This window comes from Aythya ferina, assembly GCF_964211825.1.
Source record: "Aythya ferina genome assembly, contig: HAP1_SCAFFOLD_239, whole genome shotgun sequence".
NCBI lineage: Eukaryota > Metazoa > Chordata > Aves > Anseriformes > Anatidae > Aythya > Aythya ferina.
Window position 1 is genome coordinate 33,278 of NW_028181298.1, and position 22,491 is coordinate 55,768.

The 22,491-nt window shown below is 41.4% G+C and overlaps 1 long non-coding RNA gene across 1 annotated transcript; it reads right to left on the reverse strand.

Annotated features, from left to right (window-relative positions):
• Positions 1-17,193: 17,193 nt before the first annotated feature.
• Positions 17,194-20,352, reverse strand: LOC311429019. The gene is made up of 3 exons (XR_014688013.1): positions 20,189-20,352; positions 18,479-18,683; positions 17,194-17,332 (listed from the first exon to the last, which is right to left on the reverse strand). It is a non-coding gene; the product is annotated as an uncharacterized lncRNA (long non-coding RNA).
• Between the last annotated feature and the right edge of the window lie 2,139 nt (positions 20,353-22,491).

The following is a 22,491-nucleotide window of genomic DNA, read 5'->3' on the forward strand; positions in this document are numbered from 1 at the left end:
TACCTGCTGCTATTCCCAAATATATTTATTTTCCCCTTTAAACATACCCTGAAAAGCCTGAAGTAATCGTTCTGGTGCTCAGGAATAAGACATTTAGTTTTCCCTGTCTTAGCTAAAGTGACGAGGATAGGAAAAACAAGTCCTCTTTTAAATGATTTGAGGATTAGTACACTCTGCTTAAATAGTCAAAGAGCGTAGCTCTCTGTGCTTTAGAAAGCTGTCTTGGAGGTATAAAGTAATGGAGTCGCATGGCTGCACAATTTAGCAGTAACCACTGTTTGAATGACTCTGGCTGTAGCATGAGGGCTGTGAAGAAAGCTGCAGCGTGGGAAGGAAAACAAAACTAAGATGCCGAAAACCAAACAAAAAACCCCACACCAAACCCCAAACCCACTAGCAGTTTGGTGCCGTTATCTGCCCTCCCGCTTCCCTGAATTACCTTAATCATATGAGGAAGAAGTCGTGGTCCCAGAAATCCAGCCTGCTTACTATTAGCCCCCTGCTGACCAGGAGGGAATGAACAGGGATAAGATGGTGCTGGCAAGTAAAACGCACGTTCTCCAAGTGTCAAATCATAGCGCCTTCAGAAAAGAGCAGTGATCGTAGTTTAGTTTTTCTTTCAGCCTACTCTTGGATTAAATCCCATCCTATCATTTTAGAGGAACAGCTCATACGATATGGAAGCCTCCTCTACAGAAGGCTTCGCCATGACTACAGACTGAAAAGTAGAGAACAGTCTTCCTACTAAGACTATCACTTGCACAGCAATAATTCATTCTTACACCACAGATGGCCTTCATTTCTCTCCTTCTCTAAATTAGCCAGCTACAGATAACACATAGATAGCAATTTACATGAGTGCTGCAGTTTAAGGCCGAGCAACAAAAGATAATAAACGACACAGAGAATTTCAGGTTAGACAGAACTGAATTAGACAAATAATAATCTTCTCCCGGGATAGCAAGAAAAACACTTGCAAAACAGAAAAATATCAATAACAGGAAAGTAAATCTCTTCTGAACACATTTTAAGATTTGTTATTACCTGATATAAAAAAGTATGTAAGCTTGCTGACCAAGAACTCTTTTAATGTCAGTATGCACTACTTTAGCATCATTCATCTGATACCAAAGTCCATTACCAGCCTGCAAATAAAGACAACGATTTCTTTAGGTGAATTGCACGTTTTCCAATTGAAATCACGGATAGGAACAAAATACACACATGTCAAATAAAAATATAATGAAATCTTTTTCCCTAGAAACAGTAGCTGCTAGTCATGCTTTAATTGGTTTGCCAGCACAACCTTTACCCTGTTAGAAATGCTGTTGACTTCTACCTTTACATAGCATATATAGTGTCCTGAGTGACAGCTGACACCGTGATGTACCAGCACCGCGTATAAGGCATAGAGCAGTGGTTCTCCCATTGACTGCGACATGTAGGCTCTCAGGTCCAAATACTCCGGATATTTCACCTCCTAAAGAGACATCAAGAAGATAGAAAAATTATCCCAGAGTACTTCGTGGACTAGCCAGAGAAAAACACTTCCAAAAAACACAGACTAGAATTGATTTCTAGAATATATTTCTCGAATATATTTCTTGATTCACTACAAATAAGTCTTCCCATAAACAACGGTTAAGACTAGAAGTTGCAGAGAACTGTTTCCTGATGAATCAGCCTTCTCAGAGGAAAGCATATGCTTCTTGTCAAGCGGGAACTTTATTGATATTAAGAGAAAGAATAAGCCATAGTCGTTAGTCTACAATTATTGTCTGAAAATATTAACAACTTTCAGCTTTGGGGGATGTCCCATTACACAATGATATAGTTGCATTACAGTGGTAAATATACCTTGTTGATCTTTCCACCTGTGAAATCTGCAAATCTTTTCAGTGATATTGTGAGAACCTGGGAAGAACGGTGTATGGTAAATCTCTTGGACGCAGGAACCATCTTTTTACACCTTAAAAACAAGCAGAGATAAGTGTTTGAAGGCATCTTCTTTTTTCGCCCCCAAAACAAACTCCTTTTAATGTCTCACGCGTGCCTATGCTATTTGAATGATATTTACTTGCATAATAGGTTGGTCTTTTTTCTTTTCATAAACCCATGCACTGCGTGTCAGGTTTGTTAATACAGAGAAGAAGGTCAATTTTCCCAACAACTCAGAGCATAGCAGGAACAGGAATCTCTCACAAAAGGGTATGACCAGGTTGGATGGCAAGGTACCATTTCTTGGTCTACAAAAGTGGCTATTTGAACTCCAATCCTGGATACATTCTTTCAGCTTTCAAGGGAAATACAAATACTGAAAGCGGAACGAGAGAGCCTTGGTCCCCAGGGCTAGAAATTGCAAATAATCTCCAACATAGGTCGACTATCAACATCAAAAATACAACAGAAGCACATGGTCATTCTACAGGAGGGAGACATTTAACAGTAGGAAGTCTTCATGTACTGAGCTTGTCTGGAAAGACACTGAACCCATCTGCCATCCTTTGAAACAAAATAGTTCAGTTTGACACATTGCCCGCTCCAAGGTAGGACCTACGGTGTAAGCAGTGAAAATTAGCCACTAGCCCAGAGAACAACGGAAACTGGGCAGTTTACATCAAGAAAAGTACTGTCGAGAGCTAATAAATAGAAAGAACAAAAGTAGCTCTTTTTGAATTCTGATGGCAAAATACAAGCCAGAGAATTGCAAACCCATAGGGAATGCCTATGAACAAGACTTCCCCCCTCCAAGGAAACAAAAATCCAAGTCTTTTATAAACTTCCACAAAACTTGTAAGTAGATCCAAAGTTTAGAGGTAGTCCAACAGAGTCATGCAACATAGAAAACTGACATCTAGGATTAAGACCTAATTCGTCAAAATCTTACTCGCTACATTTATAGCAATTCTCTCCATCCAGCTCTTCAGGTTTCACAAAGAGTTCCAGAGCTCTGCTAACAGACGAAACCGCCTAGAGCAGCGAGAAAGAAGAGCGTAAAGTCACCGTAATTCAAAATTCCAGAGACATACTAGTAGTTTATAAGAGAATCTTACTAACATACTCAAGCGATCTACTAGGAGCACTGTGAAGAAGGAGGCAGAAAGAGCATGCTCAGCATTGACCTCACCTGGAAGGCATTTGACTTTGGAACAAATACTTTCCCAGTTGCCTAGACAGCATCTACAGTGTGCTTTGTCATCAATACTGGGGACAAATTCATCAGTCTAACAATTAGATGTATATTGAGGTAGAACAACAAAGAAGTAGGACAGCATTATAATTTTTGCAGAAAGAGAATTCTTTCCCCTTAAACCCAATGCAAATGTGGAGACTATTTACATGGGTTCCACGGAAGGACAAAGTCCAATCCACTTCCTTAGCACCACCAAGCTCTTACGTTTTAACATTATATGTGGTTTGGTTTTTTAAGTTAAACAAGTTTAATTTAGAAAGTTATGCATGTACTTAAACATCATGAATTATATTTAGAAAACATCTTACCTTTATATCCAAAGTGATATCAAGAAATGCCTCATACGTATCCGAAACTGCTTTGCAATTCAAGCACTTCACTGGAAACAAAATATAAATGCTTAACATTATGTGAAGGAGACTAACTGTCCAAATTCAAGTTGTTGACAGATACTACTTTAGACAAACTACAGACTGCTTTACTACTGACAAAAGACACAGATCAGTTCTAAGGACAGGAATATTTTTTCAAGTACCTCTTGATCTTAGAAATCCTCCAAATATTTGATGAATGATGGTGGTAGCTTGAGAAGATCTGTCCAATCTGGAAATAAATTATAATCAGACCTCAGAAGATTTAAGGCACAGAATTAACTCTTCAAAGAGTTTGATGAAAACCAAGGATGATGTAGACTTGCGTTGCTGATAGTAAATAAGGCACTAAAAGGTGCTAGAGATCATTTCTGAGAGTAAATAAAGGACTAGAAGGTGCTAGAGAATGTATGAAAGTGAACTTGTTTATGCTTACTCGGTGCTTCCGTTCAAGCACGCTTCCTGCATAGCATCAACAGTATAGCGCAAGAACTCGTGTGCGTCTTCTTGACTGCCAAAACGGAAATGTTGTCCTATTCCTAAATAAGAAGATGATAGTATTGACCTCATTTAAAAATGAAATCATTCTTGTATTTCTAAAATCTCTCTTCATTGGAGTGTTAAAACCACTTAGACACATCAAATAATTATTTGAAGATTACAAGCTATCGAAAAGAAACACATCTGAAGCCACTTACGACTGAGATTACTGATAACATGCGTAGGCTCGATGGCATCAACAGTGCAACGCAGGGCCTGGTTAATGTGAGTCTCCATCGTGCACATCATGCAAAAATCTTGTTCACGACCTGAAGAGTGAAAGAACAAAGCATCCCAGTCCAGCGAAATATCCATACCTACGAACATCTAAGTACAATTTAAGCTATAGATACCATATCCACTCTCCTTGCTACATTCTCTTCTCCCAAGATGCCAATGTCCCAACAGTCTTGTAACATTTCATTTCACACAACTTGACAGAAGAAAAATATCCACTAAGCCTGTATTCAAATGCATTTTGTGATGAGAAATCTAAAAGACTACTGCAAAGTCGCAGTTGTAAAGGCTGACAGGAATGGAACTCCACAGGCTGCAAAATGTATTACTCTCTAAAATTATTACTAAATGCATTACTGTCCAATGCACTTCATTATTCCCATGAAGCAATAAATGATCCTTTAATAAACAAACAAACAAACAAACAAACAAATAACTAAATAAATAAACCATGGTGCATTAATTGCACTCCATATGCTATTCGGAGCCCACTGCTAATACGGTGCTCAAAGCCAGCTGCTACAGGTAAAATCAGGCAAATAAGCTTATCTCACAGAATCACTGCTGTTCTTTCACCTTCAGAGCTATCCAACAGATTCAAAATACTGTTAGAAAGTACTCACATGACTGGCTGTGCTCAAGAGAAAGCATGTAATTGGCAAGTGGGGGTGTGTAGGTCAAACACTGCAGAGTAGCATTAAGAAAACATGTGTTGCCAAGATTGTACAGGCCAACTCCAACACTTTGTGTTTCTCGCCAATCCATACAAATCTTCTCAGGTGGAAAAAGAATGCTCTGTGGCGGAGCAATTCCATCATTAACGACTGCAAGAAAGTTAAATTTAAAAAGAGATCTTGTTTGTTTGTTTCGAAGAAAGGTATTTAAAAAAATACTATTCTGCAGGAGCACCTAGAGGAGCTAGCTACAATCCAAACCAGAAAAACTTATTGCAGACAGCTTTAATACCACCAAATTCATATTGGCTGGTCAACACAATGTTTTGGGAAAAAAAAAACAAAAAACAAAAAACAAACAACTTTAGTCAACCATTTTAATGTTGACTGTAAATATATCAAAATTAATTTCTGTAACATCAGTCACTTCAGTTGCCTTAGGGGATTCGCTTTTGAAGTCTTTGTTCACAGTAGTCCCCTTCTCTATCAGTGCAACAAGTAAGAACTGCATTTTCTACTTTTGCTTTGAAGACAATGGAGGCAGGATAGAACGCACACTTACTTAGATCTCTTGGGGCAAAAGCCTTAGATTTTTCAGATGATCTACAGTAAATAGCACCTCCACGTCCTTGGGCCACAGAGACTTGGCTTGAATCTTCTGCAGGCACTATCCGGCCCCAGTTGGCGGTGCGTGACATCACTATTTTAGGACTTGGTTTCTTGGATTTGCCAGACCGCCTTGAAGAGGGCTTTTTAGGCTTTGAAGATTTGGGCTTCTTAGCTACGGTCATTGTTCACATCTGCAACAGAGACAGAAGTTCTGGCTGACGTAAGAATATCAAGAAGCATTCCAAGAAGAAAAGAGTAACAGAAGTCCTGTCACTTAATCTCAAAGAAACAGCCTTAAGAACTAAATCGCTGGTATGAATGATTTAAAAAGAATCCCCAAACTAAACACACAAAGTGAAAATTTCCATCTAAACTCTATCAGTATTACTTTTCGCTTCTGCAGAACTAGTGGCTGATGCCATTTCTTTCCCTTCCGTAGGATTTTAATCCATTACAACTCTGGAGTCTTTTTAATATAAAAATGTAGAAGACATTCTCTGAGGGGAATCAGTTATTTATTGATTTCCGGAGTTGCGCAATTATCTGTTAATTAGTACCTATGATCTAACAGATAATTGTTGCAATTATCTATTGCTGGCATTAGTAACGGAACACTATTACTTCACTGCCTGCGTTTTTCTGTTTCGTCTGCACAAAGGTACCCAGAACTCACTGCTACTTTTCTTCTGTCTTTCCAGGGCTCGCCCTCTACCTCACTGTCTACTGCACCAGTCATGAGGGGTTTGTTGTGATTCTATAATGAGCCTAGCTTTTAAATACACCTTTTCTGGGCGTCACTTGGTGACGGCAAGTTAATTTGTGAGGGCTCCTCAGTCTACATCATGCGGTCGCTTTTTCCAGGTGAAAAAGCGGAGCTGTAAGTGGCAGTACACTAAAGCCCTGGCATGCTGAGATCCAAGAGGAGAGATGTTTGGCCCTCCTTTTCACTCCTGGGAACCATATACCTCAAAACCCACAGAGGATGGGCTATATCTCAGAGAAATCTTGGGAAAGGAGAGCATGAAGAGCATGTTTGCAAATTCATTTCTCCCTGGGCTTCTTCTGCTTCTCCAAGAAAGACGAGTTTGAATATAACTTTGGCAGCAGTACTTCTGGTGTTTTACTCCTACCACATTTAAAACTCCTACGACAAACTGAAAAGTTAGACTAAAAAGCAGCTCTTTCCGTTCTACTTTGTAAAGTTGCACGCTTTCCTCATGCAAAACAACAGGGGAATGTAAGCTAGAAACGGAAATGCTGAATGTAAAACAAAACAAAACAAACCTCAGCCCTCCAGGACAAAAGCCAATAACTGCTACAAAGTCCTTTTTAAAATGCTGATTAGGTTTCAAGGTGATACCGCTTTAAATAAGCGTAGTTGTGTGTCCATAGGCAGAAGCTGAATAATGACAGGATGAACTTCTATACCTCATGTTTTGTTACTGTCTTACTGTAGCACACAGGGACTTGTTACCTTTAGGGAAACCACTAACCTCATGGAGGGTTTAAAACATAAGCTAGTTTGTTATACCAAAATGACGGAGAGAACAAAGCATAAAGTGCTTTCAGATTTCTAGCACGCCTTGATTGCTGTCCATTAAACTTCAGACACGTTAAACAAAACACAGTAAATAAGAAAACTCCTAGTCCCACAGCTGGCAAATTGTGTGCAGAGGTTGTAATTAGAACTTTTTTGCCCTGACGTTTTACATTTAAAATTGATTTTAAATCCATTCTATACACACTTTCCATTCCTGAAAAAACAATACGCAAACCTGACAAATGCATTTACATGAGAAATGAAGTCGTCCTTGTCCGATTGGAAGACTAAGGTGACAGCTCCTGGGCTCAGGGATAAGCTCCGATCTTCACCAGTGACAGCTCCTTTTGTAGGATTGAAAGGGAAAATGTTTCAGCAACACTTTGGAAACATACTTAAGGGACAAGAAACAAAATCAAGACTGCAGTGAGAAGGAGAACAGAAAAACAATACTGGGGAAAATGAAAAGGGAAGGGAAGGGAAGGGAAGGGAAGGGAAGGGAAGGGAAGGGAAGGGAAGGGAAGGGAAGGGAAGGGAAGGGAAGGGAAGGGAAGGGAAGGGAAGGGAAGGGAAGGGAAGGGAAGGGAAGGGAAGGGAAGGGAAGGGAAGGGAAGGGAAGGGAAGGGAAGGGAAGGGAAGGGAAGGGAAGGGAAGAAGAAAAAAAAGAAAAAAAGAAAAAAAGAAAAAAAGAAAAAAAGAAAAAAGAAAAAAAATAAAAAAAGAAAAAAAAGAAAAAACGAAAAAAAGAAAAAAAGGTAAGGGAAGGGAAGCAAAGCGAAGCGAAGACCTTGATCTTTATACTGACCAATGAGATAAGCCTTACACATTTTTAAGTTTATTTTTGACAACTGATTGAGGTGTTACCAGGTATTAAGTACGATTCAAGAGCAAATATTAACACTAGAAAGAAGAAATCCGATCCACCACCACTGTTTCAAAATACATCCATTTCTCATTTGGAGATGACGTCTCTCTGGCAAGATAGTAGAAAAACTGTAAATACCAATAGAGCTTCCTCTCCCGATGTTCCATATACATACCGATGCTGTTCCTACACCTACGCTCTGAGCATAAATTTATGTTGACATGAGTGACAAGAGAGGGTGTTACTCCTCTCTTTGTTTGCCTTGAGAGACACACCTCTTGTCCATTGAAAAGTAAATTCAAGATTCCAGATCAGTTAAGACAGTTGCTATCCCCCCATTCAGAGTTCTGCAGCAGCACTCTTCAGATGTGTTTAGCAGTCTCTTTAGAAAATGTTATCACTGAGGACCTGCTTCTCAGTAGGTCCACGTTTGGCCTCCGCTTAGCAGAGAGTCAATCCCAGCTTAAGCTTTCGTACAAGAGCCCCTTCACGAAACGGAGTTGAACCCTGACATAACTGAGTTGAACCTTTAACCTTGAAGCTTCCTTAAAGAAGAAAGCAGCACCCAGGCCAGGAAATAGAAATTAATCGTCACTTTACCCTGAAACGCAGTGGGCTATTCTGTGCTGGCAGGATTGCTGCCGGGCTGGCCGACGAGGCGGCGGGCAGCTCCCCGGGGCCACAGGGCCTGGCACAGGGAGCCGCCGGGGGTCTCCAAGGTCCGGGAACAGCGGCAACAGCGGCAACAGCAGGGACAGAGGGGACAGCAGCGACAGCAGCAGCCACCTCAGCCGGGGCCGTCTCCACAACCGCCACAACGGCCTCGGAACGCCGCCGAACTCGGAGCTCCAGCGTGACGCCTTTTGAACCTGGCCGCGCTGCTCATGGCTAAAACCAGAGCGTTTCCTCCGGCGTGTGTTTACTGTCGGTGCCGGATCGGCCCTCACCCCGAGCTCTCCCTGCCGGGAGGGCTTTGGGGTTGGGGTTTCCCTCCCGCCGCCACCGCGGACAGGCCCCGCGCGCAAGGGGTCCGCGCTGGGGAGCAGCATCTCACCCACGGTGAGAGCCTGAGGGCACGACATGAAAAAGCCCCGACACGAAAAAGCCACGACATGCGGCCGAGGCGGCGGGGAGACGGCTCTGAGGGAGCTGCCACTTCGCCCTGCTGTCCTCCCCTCCCGGGCTGCCCCGCCGAGCCCCGTGCGCCTCAGGTGCTGCGCTGAGGGGGTGGCTGGCTACTGAGACAGCTGCCCAGGGCACTGCTCATGGCACCGAGCCTGACGGAGGTCAACAAGTGTTGAACAATGCTCTCAGACATCGGGTCTCACTTTGGGGTGGTCCTGTGTGGAGCCACCAGTTGGACTTGGTGATTATTGGGAGTCCTTTCCACCTTGGGATGTTCTCTGATTCTAGGTCAGCAATCCAGTAGCTGATGAGAAGTGTGGAGTCATTCAAAGGGAAGAGAGAACACAACACTTCTCATTTGCAGAAGCGGCTATTTGGTAACCAAACCGACGATTCCTTTGCTTCTAGAGCAACTAACAGCAGGGATCCGCTTTACAATAGAGGGAAAAGAGTCGTTGGCATGTCATGTGAAGTAAGCTTCAAATCCCAGAGGATGATTTTGTTGGAACTTTATTCAGCTGAAAACACAGAAGCCTTGCTTTTGCTTGTGTTAGTTACAGCTCCAGTTTACTTTGGTTGGGAGGGAAGGCATTCCAGGCTAATGTGCTGTACCTGTTCCTTCAGCTCATTGTCCATAAACGGAGGAGCAAACGAAATCAGTTTAATCTCCATTAAATGCAGCAGACAAAGCGGAGTAGAGGGTGATCTAGCACTTAATTTTTCCTGTAAGCAGGAAACCCAGAACTCAACAACAGTTTTCAAATCTTGTCCTGCAGTAAATGACCAGGTGAGTGAAGCTTGCATTTAGAGGATGTGCTCCTCCAGTAGATGGAAATAGCTTTTCCTCTTCACAAGTGCAACTGAGTGGTGGACTGGCAGCTACGTGGTTAACTAGTTGTGCCAAAGGGGTTGTGTTGAATGCACAGAAAAATATGCAGGTCCCAACAGTAAAGGGTTGTCTGTAGGCATGACACTGAGTACAGATGTTGTCCGCAGGTTCGTGCAGAGTGCACCACGCCAATAAGCACCCAGAGTCGGAATGCACATGAAGGTCTTTTAATTATATAATTACTTATAGAACTCTGCAGAGTCAGGTACTTGGCCATCTTTCGCAAAGCAAGCACACCTCTGACTCAAATCGCCGTCATTTATACACAGGAAACTTGTGAAAACTCTCTCTTTGGCTCCTTTGGATTGGTTATTACAGCTCATCTAACTTATCTCCACTGAGCTTGTGCATTACAGAGGAATACCGGGGGGGAGGGGGAACAGGAGAGGGGGGACACACAACGAATCCCACATTAGCATAGATTAGCATTTTGACAGGTGTGATTTTTAATGTGCTAATGACCCTTAATGAGAAAAAGGTTACTATAGGTCAGTCTGGAGCTCGTGTTCTCCTTCCTGTTTTTTCCCTTTTAGCCCTTCTCTTCCTTGCTTCTGCTAGCTCAAGGCTACCTGTCTCTCTCCTTTATTTTCTCAGCTAAAAGACTGCACAAGCTACAGGCCTCCCTATTTGCTTCAACATTTCCTTGTTTTTGTTTTTTTTTTTTTTTTCCCAGCTCTGGGACGACACAGGTGTGGTTTGATATTTGCCAGTATAGCTAAAACTCACGCCAGTCTGCTCACGCACAATAAGTAGTAAGATTTAAGGACTGGTTTCATAGGCTTCTTCCATACTAACATCCTTCTTATGTTTTAGATATGCTGTAGTTAAATCAACACTAAGTTACTACTTGTGGAGTAATCGCCTTAAGCGACTAGGCATCATAAGCACACCTCCATCCCAAAAGCTACCCGCCTCCAAGGTGCAACCACCCCTCACTGAGCACGCCCTTGGAATTTCTCAGAGCCTGTACCTTTAAACGCAAGTGAGATCATTTCTACCAAGCACAACCAAGATATGCATGACTAGAGTCACTCAAGCTCCACCTTAAAGATAGAAAATAATATCAATTGCTTTAAGAGAAAGGGGATGTTAGGGAAGATACTATCAGGAAGGATTCCTTCTGACATCACTCGACAGGCTGAGCCTCTCACTCCCCCACCCCCACTCCATTGGGACGCCGTGGGGTAAGATCTGAACGCTTGCTTATACCAGGCGTCTCTGTGGAATCTTAGAAATCTGTAGAGTTTTGATGCTTTTTCATGTCTTAATACCTAGGCTGTGTGCCTGTGCATTTCATGCATGCTAGCTTGCTTTTGCAGACAGTGAATTTATCACTGACAATCCAAAGAACCTGTGTACCTGTCGCCGTAAGAAATTGCACTTAATTGCATTCTTCCTAGCTGTGAGAGTTCTCCTTGAACGCGACTAGAGCGAGGCCGTACTGCGTTGTTGGTGAGTCCGTGACCGTGATAGTTCAGCACCCTGAATCTGACGGGACCCGTGACGGTCAATCGGCTACACCCCTTAATGCGACACTACTAGAGGAAGAAGATGACAGGGCTTGCATGCACTGCATTAGGCTTTGCATGTGAAAACACCCCGAAATAATTTCACGTGCATTTAACGTTTTTAAAGGGAAAAAAACAGGAAGGTGTAGTCTCTCTGTAAGCTACAGCCCTACATAGTTAAGGCATCAGCATTCATTCCTTTGCTTGATAGCAAAGTATGAACATACAGAAGAGTTAAATATTTTCTTTGCATTCTTAAAGGCGATTTTTCAGACTTGGGCTTCAGTTGTTGGAGTTGAAGAGATCAGTAGACATCCTTACTTTTACGTTAAGACCAAAATCTTTATCTAAGATTGTGTTATCTAACGCAACTAAACTCCCACCCCCATATGTTTTTTTTGTAACTTCGGAACGATCTTGCTGCAGTCCTACTCCGATGGTCTTTCAGTAACATGCAGACTGCCGTGGCAGATTCTGTTACAGTGCTTTTCTATTGACAGTGTGCATAACACTCAAGGTAAAGCCCCTTAAGTGTTTCTTTGGACCCTGCTGCTTCTGTTAGTACTCATTTTTTCACAAACTTGTTGAACCTGAGCCGTGCCTACTGAGCCAACGAATGCTTTGATGACACAGTATTTTTTCAAAGCAGTTTTGCTTCTTGGAGCTACAGAAGCAGCTCTGGCTACGTGATAGGGAATTGTGCTGCATTGGCAAAACCAGACTTAGCTACAGACTTACAACACTTGCTAACTCGATCTATTTCAAATCTCATTTTAACTTTAAAGGACAATCAGTTTTGTGGCTCCTGTCTTACTAATTTGCCTTGTTTTGCATGGAAGGGCAGCCTGTGAATGTTTTGCTTTATTGCATGCTTCAAAAAAAAAGGCTGAGGAAGAGACTGGAGGAACCTTTTCTATTCTATGGACTTTCCCCTGAGAGGGTGGAATTGCAGGCTACTTGGATGAATGTTCAAATATGAGTAAGGGAGCAGACCTCAGCCAAAGGAGGTGGAATCCTTGCTTAATAGTAAGTATCAGTGTGGGGACATCTTTGCTTAACGGGAGCCATTTAAACTCTTCATAGAAACAAAATAAGCTGGACATCTTATGCTTGGAAAGCAGTATGGTTACACAGCTGCTAACATAATGACTTGAGTCTTCTGCTCTGCAACTTCAGGTTTTGTTTTCAAGCAGTGCATACATCAGTTTAAGCTTTGGACAAGGATATTTGCAATGCAAATAGTGATAAACCAGAATCAGTGGCGCTGACGAGTGTAATGGTGAAATGCAGCAAATCAAGTATTCCTGGAGAAATGTGAGATTACAAAACTAGTAAGCCATGAAGCACTTTTGTTGTTGTTGTTGTTGTTGTTTTTTAAATCAATTCTTATATGCTGAAATAGCACCTTCAAGAAAATCTGTTTATCTAGCCAGGTAACGGTGTCTCCCTGTAAACATGAAGGAAATGCCAGGAGCAGCCATAACTCTTTGCTGTCAAAATAAAGAGCAAGTCGAGGCCAACATCATGCCATAGTGCAAAGGCTTGTGAAGAAAGATCATTCTAAGAGGTCTGCAAGAAAAGATGACTTACTTTGTCATAAGTTTGTCAAATAGAATGGACGAGTTAGTAGTCGAGTACCGCCTGTGTCCGACTCTACAGCTGCGGCGCAGCTCCAAGTCCCTGTTTTCTCCGTGGACTCGTCTCACAGTTTTTGCACCAGCTCTACTCCTCAGTGTTCTGGTGACTGATACGCAGAAACAAAGGATTTTGAAACAGTGAAGATGGGATTCTCCTTATTTCACCGTTGCTCTTGTAAAATGGAAACAGACAAACAAAAAAGGCACCCTGAAGTGGATTGAGTTTTCTTTACATTTCAGATCAGAAGTTGTTGTCACAACCACTGCATTCCACTTCTTTATCGCTCTGCACGTTTAAACTGTCTACTTAAAACTGGGACCTGTAGGGAAATTTTTAAAGAGACTGAAAGCTAGCCAGACAAAAACAAACGTGCAACTTTTGTTCCATGCAGGAGGGAAATCTACTCCAGTTATTTCTGTCTTGGAAAAGTGAGAACAATCAACACCTTTCTCTAAGGTGTTTTCACTCCATTCATGTCAAACTGTATCTAACAGTGCTCAAAACAAACACTATGACATTGCAAGCCTCTTCCTAAGAGGTGTATGTTTGATTACTCTGTTTATGCATGCAGCACTTCCATTTCCTGCATTATGATCTAACAGCTCAAGGAGGTAAGAATCGTTTCAAGAGAAACACCCAAACACCACATAACTCAAACTCGTGCTTTTTAGAAAAAAGCCTGCCCATTGTTTACCATACAGCACCCTTTGGCACAGGTTTGTTGCTTGCACTGTCATTAAAAGAGACAAGAGGACAAGGGGAAGGGAAGAGCTACACCACTGTGCTGGTAGGATCACAGCTAAGGTTTACTTTTGTGGTTGCCAGCTATAAAACTAAGTTTGAACTTATCAAGTATCGATTTACTTTGCACAATTAGAACAGTTTGCTTTGTGCCTACCAAGCTGCAATTTACACTGCTCCCTCCCCAAGGAATTCATAAAATCTCCTATTTGCACCTACCTCTCTTCACAGAAAAGTCACTGAGGAGTGAATTCAGCTGACTACAGAAGGCTTTGGGGCCAAATGAAAGCGATGGAGTGACCAAGTGCCATCCTCTTCAGTAACCAGCGTAAATAGGTATCCCGGGGACTTACAGCCACTTACCTGTGTTATATTCTTTTTTTCGTTCCAATTTTGGCTTTCTCAACTGCCTACATTAAGAAAGAGGACAGGGCAGAGAAGGGAGAAAAGACTTGTTGTATTAGACCCATCAAGGATGGGAAATTTCACCATGTTTACAAGCCAGTGCTCTATGGTATACAAAGAGAAGCCTGTAGGCCTCACGCAGGATCCAGATCCCAAGTCTGTTGCGTGCCATATACACGCGGTTCTGTATGTACCCACATTTCCTAGCTTGCTCATGTTGAATTCTCAAAATTATGAGCAATAGCACCCAAGTGGAAAAGATACATGTCCTGGTTTCAATTAGGACAGAGTTAGTTCTCCTCCTAGTAGTGGGTAGGTTGCTATGTTTTGGCTTAGAATGTGTGAAAGGATGTTTAGAAGAGTGCTGATACCACCCCGATGTTTCAATTGCTGCAGAGCAGTACTTACAACAAGCCAAGGACCTTTCGGTGTCTCACTGTCCTACTGGCGATCAGAATCGGCGCACAGCAACAGCTGCGAGGGGACAGACTCAGGATGGCTGACCCCAACTGGCCAAAGAATTCTATGCCTTATGGCAACACGCTGCACCATGGATAGGGCGGGGCAGCCGGGCTGCTAGGGGTTACGCTGGGCACTGGTCAGCGGGTAGTGAGCAACTGCATTGTACATCACTTGTTTTGTACACATTACTAGTAGCAGTACTATCATCATCATCATCATTATTATTTTCCTGTCTTAATAAACTGTCTTTATCTCAACTCGTGGGCTTCACTTTCCCATTTCTCTCCCCCATTCCAGAGAGGGAGGTGGGAGGGTTGCAGAAGGGCTGTGTGGTGTTTAGCTGCCGGCCGGGTTAAACCACAAGAACACCTCAAAGGGGTTGGGAAAAAAAAAACAGTTTTTTTTAGAAAAGCGGGAGACTTTCACTGAGAAGAGGGACTCTAGTTTTAAGGTACTGGTACACCATCAGCATGTTCATAGGCCTCTGCTGATTTTAGCCGGAGGTTTATCAGGCCACAACTCACTGCACATGCTTTCTCTCTTGCTTTTCAATCTACAAATCGAACAGAGATTGAACATATAGAAATACAGTACCTTGAAAAGCATCTCCTCTTGACATTTCCCCTCAGTATCGCCATACTTTCTTCAAAGCTGGAGACTGAACACCGCAGGATGCTTTTGCTCATTGATCTTAAACGGTGTCCGTTGAAACATTCAATACTGGGAGAAGAATAATCCTAGGGAAAGAAGGAAACAAGAATATATTTATGTGAACCACGTAGATTCAGATAAAGAAATTCTGCCTCATGCAAGTTTAATTGACCCTCCTGACTTGGTAGTGGGGCAACTAATGGCAGGCAGACACTGAAACGCTGCTGTGCTCAAGAAAAACCTGGAGAGAAAAAAAAAAAAAAAAAAAAAAAAAAAAGCTTTCAAAACTAAAGCTTCCCTCTCCCCACCATTTTCTTGTGGATAACTTAAGCTTAATATCCTTGGCAAAAAGATATTGCAGCAAAACCTTTCACATAAACTTAGTGTTTCGTGAAAAACAACAACAAAAACTTTAAATTCAATTGGAATTTTTTTCAATAAATTCAATTGGAATTTAAATTCAAAACTTTAAATTCAATTGAATTTAAATTAAAAAAACTAAACTAATTAATTTAAATTAAAAAAAATTAAATTCAATTGACTGTTCAGAGGAACAGTCAAGCTTGACATTATACATCCTAGAATTAAAATCTAGTTTGAGTTTTTCTCCCATCTCCAGACCTTGCTAAAGATGCTTATTAGGAGCTCTGTCAAAAAAAGTGTAAGGCTTGTTATATCAAAGCTTTGAACCCTTCTTACTGCCCTTGACCTTCTTCACATTGCTGCTCCTACAAGGGTGAGTACTATCATTTTTAGTATGGAGGGAAGCTGTGATATTCTTGAGTGGGGGGTCGTTCTGTTTACAAAATGAAGTTCCAGTAAGAGTACATCAAATGAACCAACTTTCTTTGAACTTTAATTCATTGCTATATTGAATGAATGACCTCTGGATTTCTCTCTCCCATTTGGAAGTCAATTTGAAAACAAACTACTTCTGCCATAAAGAGCCAGGCATCAGAGACACCTGTTGCGCCTCAAGAACAGAGAAGGTATTAACGACAAGAGCAGCTGAATAAAATGCAACTTGCCATTAGAAATGGGTGTACTGGCATCTACAGGTGCCGCTGGCATCTCCTCATTTTCATTACTCTCTTCACCTGGTTTCTCGTCTTCAGTAGCAGGGTTCTGCTGTGGTGACTTGGAGCTGTCGCATGGAGCACACGCTGCAGAGGTGCGACCTTGCAAGAAAGAATAGATACCAAAGATCTTCGTCGTGCATTTTCAGTTACAAATGCAGAGACAAGTCTTCAAATCCTTAGCGTTAAACCACGTACCTCTTTTCTCATGAGATTCTTTAATTTGTTCACAAAGTCGTCCAAACTCTGTATCCGTTTCGTTCCTCACCATTGAATATGCAGTGTCTTGCAAAACATAGGCGCTGTGACGATCTGAAATTTTACAGACTTTAACTGAATGTTGTCTACCAACCAATGAAACTGTTTTGATCACAGAAAAAAATTGCTTTCTTCATAGGTTGGTTCCGAAAGGTTCTCTCAGTGAATATTTTCAGCATAACAACATCGAAGTTAATTAAAACAAAAGCACTAGTTCCTTGGGAACACTTATATCACAATTCCATGCCCAAGTAGCAAAATGATAAAATATTTACAGTCTGGACGTCCAAAATCATCTAATCCATCCGAAGTCTATTGTCCGCACACAGCATTTCTCCATCTATACATTTGACAGATTTTTTAAACTAGGGCTAAAAAGCACATCCTCACCTGTAGATCTTTGATCCGGGTAGTACTCTAAGGCATTGTTACAGATTAGATCGATGTCCTTCAGCTAGTCTCCTGCAGCGAGGTACTGGCACGAGTCAATTTGAGTCAGAACTGTTGAAAGATCCATCGGCTCTTTAATCCTTGTGGCATAGTCAGGTACCTGCAGATCAAATACAAGCATTCAGAGGTTTTCATAACCTTGCACACTGTCTACCAAAATTATTCTGAAAACTTTAAATAAACGACTTCCTAAAAACCCTGAACATTTGCGATGCATCAGAAGTTGCTGAAATTAACCAGTTTGCTTCTCAAAAATGGAAGGGCTCTTTCATTTTTCATTAGAGCGGCTAGGAGAGGACAACAAGAAGTAGGGAGGTCAGAAGCACATGCATGGTAGAGAAGAAACACTGAGGGTGGGAGATTCATTTCACTTTGCTTCAGAAAATCACAACAGTGAAAGCTGAGCAAGCCATCCGGCATTCTCTTCGTTGTCGACATTGAGGAAAAGGTGCATGAATTGCACCTGTGAAGCACCTATTGCAGGCATCTACTTTAGAATGAGATAACTGGGCCCTGAGGTGCTCATTTCTTCCCTCAGACCAGAAGAGGAGACTAATGACCAGTTCAGATGAGGACATATGTATCTGTCTAGATTTTTCACAGCTCAAGAACCTAGGAGAAAAGGGGAAGAAAAGCCAGTGAATGCCCACAAGAAGAGGACTTTGCTGATCCGCAGGTATATTCAAGTTACATCTGTCTTTGAAATATACGCCCCTAGTTTAGGCTTATCTCATAAATTAAGGAGAAAAAGGCATCTAAGCAGCCAATTGGAGGAAAAAGAAAACACACTGCACTTATGGTTGATTCCTATTGAGGAGTTCCAGATGAAACAGAGAACAGGATCTCAAAACTTATTTTTACAAACTGCTGCTCTTATTCCTGTTCCCACAGGAACTGACAGTCCAATAAAGGGCTTCAGACTTCATTAAAGTAGTCCTGTAAATACTGTTTGTAATTATAAGGAAAGATCTCTGTGCTTTTCAGTGCTGTGACACGCCTACATATCAAAGCCTTTTCACGAGCAAACTGTGTTGGCATTTGGACTGGCTTTTTAGAATGAAACCAGGGCTTTCAGCGAATAATCCCATAAGAGACATTTGAGAGTCAGCAGAAGTAAAAGCACTGCCTCTGCTTCTTGCAAAATCCTTACAGTGCAGCCCTAAAAACAAAGTTGAACCTCACCCAAAACGCTGAGAAATACGAACACTGAGAAGTTACAGACACACACAGATCAGCACTACTTTACCTTCTGTGGGTCAACGGGCTTTGCAAATTCCCTGAAACGTCTGTCAGTGGCAAGTCTGTGAGTAACGTCCCTCAAGAAAATTCTAAGGTCACGCAAGGTATCCTCCTCTTCCTCCTCCAACATCCCTACTTTTGTGGGGATCATTCTTGTGGCTTCTGAGGCTCAGCTGGTGGTGCTACAGGCACGACTTCCAATGTCCAATCAACTTCAATTAATCAGGAAAAATTAGCCAATTTACAGTACTCAAATACAAGCATATGACAAATTACTGACAGAAAATGACCACCAAAGCAAAGCCCAACGAGCTAGTAACTTCGATAGGAAAGTTTTAGATGTACTTCTCATATCCTCCTCACCTCTTTTCTTTACAGGAGGCTTAGCCACTTCATTTAGAATTAGGTCCTCAAAAAAAGATGCTCTCTCTGCCCTACCAGGCAACTCAATATTGCACACTTCTCCAAATTCCTTATTAAATAATTTTTGGATCTAAAGCAGAAGGACGAGAGACATTTCAGATTTAAGGCCACAAAAAACTCATCTTCTATTCCAAAAAGACGAGTACCTTTTCAAATTAAGAATAACCTGAAGAACACAAACTGAAAAAAGTTATCTTCCTGGCCTTAAAAGGCTACATTTTCAAAGGCTGGCACAGCAAATTCAAATATCACCTTTAAGAATCACCTACAGAATTAATGCTCGCTGAAGGGATTGTACGCTACACTGATAAAGTAATGGCTTTCACCACATCCAACAGCGCCTCCTTTGTATTTACTTGCCTTGCTGCAGCCTTTACTTAGAACCTTTATGGCTATCGAGGGAAGAGAAAGGCTTCAGCAGACAAGTGAGGGCTTTTTGCTGAGTTTTTATTTCTCTCCCAAAAGGTGTCTGAAGTAGCTAGTACCTCTACGTCTTCCTCCATTTTCAAGTTCTAGTATTAAAAGGTAGGTAAGGAATTTCACTACTTATTTTAGAAGGAATTTACAGCCTGTACAAAAACTTCTGTGGGACCTCAAGCACTTTCAAAGCAGTTGATAATAAACACGTCTAGGTAAGACCCGTTCTCTTCCCCCAATGACTGAGACCAAATCATCAGAATGACAACAGCGTGGTCCTGTTTTGGGCACCTTCCCTTAATGTAAACTCTCAGAAGTCAATGAAGTTCTGCACGTACTTTTACTACAGTTTATTTAGGAATACAACTAGAATTCGATTCCAAAGTTACTTTAGCAGAAATTGGAACTCAGCTTTCCAGCTTGGAAAGCTTTGGCCTATATGAAGAAAGAAACTGATTTATTTATTTATTTTTTTTAATCAAAGTGTTTCAATTCTCTACTAAATCGCATTATTAGCAGTTTACCCAACATAGCATGGAATGGCAGACTGTCAGAAGAAATCTCTTCAGTAAGAACATCCTCTTGTCATTTCAAGCACTTCATATTCTTGACTGAACCACTTTGTAGCCACCAGAATTATTGTATTAATTTATTATTTGCATGTGTGAGAAGGGGGTGAAAGTCACTTGCTTGACTCAGAAAAAACCTGAAGCAGATGCTTTCACAGTATTCTTTTTCTCTAAGCAAATTTTAAGTGATTTGTTAGGGTGCCTGAGTAATAACAGCATGCATTTAAGAAAGCACAGCATTTTGATGCTGAAAGCATATATAAATTACAAGACACTGAAGAAATAGTAAGAAAAGTATTGACAAATACCTCTTCTGGGAGATCTGAGTGACGTACATCAGACGTAGCAAGCAGCAAAACTGGCGAAAATGCTGGAATGTTACGTAGTAGAGTTAGAAAAGTAAGTTTCAAGGCAGGTCCAGCGTTGTCCCACCATAAATGGATATCTGGGACATAAATTGTGCTTGGTGCTGTCTTCTGAGCATTTCGGATCAGCTAGTGAAAAGGAAAGCTTGCGTAAGAAAACTAAAACACGTACAAGAACCTCTTAATACATAGCTACATAGCCATCTGACTGCCCCATGAAATGAAACTGCGTGAACAGAGTGGCAAGCATCCTTTCACATAAGGAATTTCTCTGTGCACCCTTTCAGATTATCAGTACTCGGAGAACTCTAGTCAGAAGATGGGAAGGATATATTCAGGCAGTGGCTAGACACCGTAGCTATATGGCCACAGCCACAATCATCGCATAACAAAGAAAGGAAATGTCCCTCTTAAGGGACACATCAGTATTCAGTCGTGTAACATGTCTGTCCTTACTTGTATGGCTCTCAAATGTTTCCACGAAAAGTAAAAATATTTTAAGGTAGTGATGCCAAACAAGAAAATGGATTTCCTGCCTAAAAGTAAAAACACCAAATCTGTTCATTTTTTCTAGTTAAAACCACATCACCGTGCAAATGAAGTGTTTTCTGAATGTTAATGCTTTTATTGCACATACTGCAACAGCACAAGTTGTGTACGTCCGTGCGAAAACAAAATAAACAGAAGCCCCAAACCTTGGTTGCCTTACTAATATAATTTAGAAGAAGGCTACAAAAAGTAGCCGACACGCAGTCTGATACAGAGCCATCTACTGGGAGCACACAGTCTTAGGAGGCAATGAGAACTACTTTCTGGATCCCAGTGACATGAGCAGCATTTCTTTCCACAAAGAGATGTTCATTAGCAACACCGCCCAGCTTCCTGAGCTGCTAGCAACAGCCTCACTGTAAAACTGGGTATGGAAAATGTCGACATGTACAACATCCAGATTGTTTGTGGTGCTGTCTAAAACAAAAGGGGATTTTCAGACAGAAGCAAACATCCCAGCACATTAAAACAAGGCCACCTCCATTACCAATGAATTTTGTTCACCTTACTTGCAACTCCATTGATCCTTTACATACAGTCAGTGAATCCGATGAGAAGAAAAAGAAAAAAGGTACCTGTCCGCAGATTTCTTCTGGCGATGCAACGTTTGTAAGCAGAACAGAAAGGTCCAGGGTGTGAACGGGAAACTTCTCCAAAGCATGCAACACCGCGGGTGCCACGTAAGAAACCTGGCTGTACCCTTCTTTTCCTACTATTAGCAGACGGGGCTGGCATGATGTTGGTTCACAGAAAGCACTCCTAGAACAGGAGTTAAGAAAACAAGTTTATAAATGAGGTGCTGAATAGACACACAGATGTTCCAAGTAATTTTCCTATAGACTTTCTCTTCCCTCCCCAAATAATCCAAATGGCAGCGGTACATTAAATACATGTAAGATTTCCAGTTAAGTTATTCAGTCATTCCAATTGTTTCACCTTCTTCCCTTGTGTTTCCTATTCTTTACTAAACCAAGACTGCAAATTAATATCCCTGCAATCTTGCTTTACTTTATTATAAATTTATTATTTATTATATATTTATTATTTACTTTATTATAAATTTATTTTTATTTAAAAATAAATTGGTGAGGAGCATTTGTTTCCCCACTACAATCAGGCTGTACCTTTGCTGGCTTAAATCAAAGATGCTAGAGACTTAGCCTTGCTCTAAAGCACAGAAAATCTTCTGGACAGCACAGCAATAGAAACTGAGAAAAATAACTGATCCAGCTGTGACAACATGATCTAACTTTCCAACTGTGGGCTTGCATGACTTCCATACTAAAATATCACAAGATTAACACAACTTGGTGGCTTAACAAATAAAGACACCATTCAATTTTTTCTCAAGGTGTTTTAACAAGCCCTTTCTCGGTTTTCTTTCTGCTACATAATTCACTACTGGTTTAACAATCCTGGAAAACAGAAGGGCAAAAGGTGGCAACACAAACCCATAAAGCTGGGGTATTTTTAGCTAAAAGGACAGACAGCACATTTATGTGGTCTTGAGTCTTTCAAAGAATGCCATGGATTAAGTCAACGTGTTCTGGTAGTCTACGGATCACTTTGGCTTACGAAGAGAAGCCTGGGCTTTTCAATTTGGTCATTCAGAGCAACTTCATTACAACTTTAGTCCCTCCACCCTTTCTTCTTGTGAATACCAAGCACCCCTTCAACACACAAACTTGATGTTGCCC